Source organism: Schistocerca nitens, chromosome 7 (genome assembly GCF_023898315.1).
Source record: "Schistocerca nitens isolate TAMUIC-IGC-003100 chromosome 7, iqSchNite1.1, whole genome shotgun sequence".
Taxonomy (NCBI): domain Eukaryota; kingdom Metazoa; phylum Arthropoda; class Insecta; order Orthoptera; family Acrididae; genus Schistocerca; species Schistocerca nitens.
Window position 1 is genome coordinate 545,998,085 of NC_064620.1, and position 2,530 is coordinate 546,000,614.

The following is a 2,530-nucleotide window of genomic DNA, read 5'->3' on the forward strand; positions in this document are numbered from 1 at the left end:
ACAGAATAATTTCTTTCAGCAGGTGACAAAATGCGACTTGCAAATGCGATGTTTTTGATTACTGTAGAGCCATCTTCTTCAATCTCCTGGAAAATATGTACGCCTAAAGCTGTGTTGGAACTGTCGGTGCCAATGGAAAAATTTTTAGTAAGATCTGGGTGCGATAAAAGTGGAGCATTCAACAAAGCACGTTTCAGGTTCACGAATTCAGAATGTGCCTGCTTATCCCATGACCAAATAGTGTTTTTACCTGTTAATTGGCATAATCTAGGTGTATCTAAAGCAGAGTGATGAATAAATTTACGAAAAAAGTTAATTAAGCCCAAAAAACTGCGTAATTGTTTCTTCGTCATAGGAACAGTAATATCACGTAGAGCTTGAAGTTTTTCTGGATCAGGCGCAATGCCTTCTGCTGCAATTACGTGTCCAAGAAATTTTATAGAAGTTTTGCCAAAGTGCGATTTACTGAGGTTAACTGTGAGTCCTTGTGTACGAAAAGTTTGTAACAGTCGTTCAAGAATCATATTGTGTTCAGACCAGTTAGCTTCTGCGATAAGAATGTCATCTACGTACGTCGTAATTCTGTCTTTAAGTTCTGTCGGAATTATTGTGTTCAAACCGCGAATAAAAGCTGCAGAGGAAATAGTTAAGCCGAACGGTAATTTACAAAATTGATAACAGTCACCAAAACAGAGAAAAGCTGTGTACTTTCTGCAATTCGGATGAAGTTGAATTTGCCAAAATCCCGATTTCAAATCTAATGTGGAATAAATAGCTGTACCGTGAAATTTCTGTAGTAATTCTTCTAATGTCTGTGGTCGATCTGTTTCATTAATAATTATGTCATTGATATGACGTGAATCAAGTATAAGGCGAAGTGAGCCATCTTTTTCTTAACAATATGTAGCGGGTTTATGTATGGACTGACTGCTGGTTCTGTAATTCTTTTTTAACCTGTTCTCTATGTATATACGGAATGGGATAATGGTTTGCTTTAAATGTGTCGTGCTGTTTGACTTGAAATTCATACATAAATCCGGACATAGTACCGGGAATGTTGTCGAAAACTGGAGCTTGCTGTAAAAGAATTTTGTGTAGTTGCATTCGTTCGTCGTCTGTATTTGCACTGCTTTGTTTAACTTTGTCAGAAATCATTTGCATTACGTCGTAGTCAGTTTCGTCTGGAGTATTATCGTTGTGTACGTACGTATCAGTGAACAATGTGGGATTACAGTCTATGTTACGTAACACGGAAATGACCTGTGTACAATTAATTGTTTGTTCTTCCGCAGATAATGAGTGCTGAAATTCTAAAGCCAATTGCACATTTCCATCCTTCAACATTAAATAAGAATTTTGAAAATCGACCACTGCGTCGTGTTGTACGAGAAAATTAGTACCTAAAATTACGTCTGTTGTCAATAAGGGAACAATCCAAAAATTTGAGTGAAAAGTATGACCTCCAATACAAAATGATAAATGTGTCTGTAATTTAACGTCTACTCCTTTACTCGATACTGCTCCTTTTACTTTCGTTTTGCCTAATGGTAATGTGGGATAAGTATTCTCTTTGTTGCACTCATTAAAAGTCTCCTCATTTATAACTGACATAGGTGATCCGGAATCGATTACTGCTGAAAATTTCGATGAACCAATTTTAATTTCGATGACAGGATGTGAAATTGTTTTCTGAACAACTGGTTTTTCCTGTAAAAGAGTGTCTCGGATGTCGTCGAAAGTAATAACATTTTCGTGAACAACATTCTGCGTGTCAAAGGTAGTGCTTGTGTTATTGGAAGACGCGTCCTGTACAGTATCTAGTCAGATTCTATCTGACGTGTTATTATTATCAGCAGGATGTTGTGGCATTTCTACAATTTGAACAGTTCTATTACTTCTTCCAGACGTGTTACGCTCTGGATGATACCTACTGTCGGGTTCATTCATGAGAATAGGTTCTTGTGGATAATTTTGCTGTTGGTATGACCGACTGTTGTTAGATGTACGCTGAAAATTGTCGTCATTATTTTTACGTCTGTCGTAATAGTCATGCCTATACGGTGCATTGCGATAGGAATTGAAATACTGTCTTCTCTGTACGTAGTTATTTCCTTGCTGCCGTGCGTTACTGTTTGTTGGATCTGGGACTATACGTGCACGTGGCGAAACATTAAAGCTTGGTTGACCTTGTGCATTACATTGTTGGTTACGTACGCTAACCGGTTGACTTTCGTGCTGTTGTGGTGGAAAACGTCGATTGTTACTAAAAGGTGGTTCCTGTTGCTGAAAATTTTGACGATATTGATAATCAGAATCTTGTCTGTTATTAAAGTTTTGGTGGTTGTCGGTCCTAAAGCGCCTGTTACCTCTCCTATTGAAATTACGTTTCTGATCATAATTGCTGTACGTTTGTTGGCCTTGGTTGTTATACGAAAAATTTTTGTTTACAAAGGAATAATCAGATTGCTGCACTTCTAAAAGCTGCAACAGATCCCTGAATGCCGAAATATTTTCTTTTTGTTGACCTGTT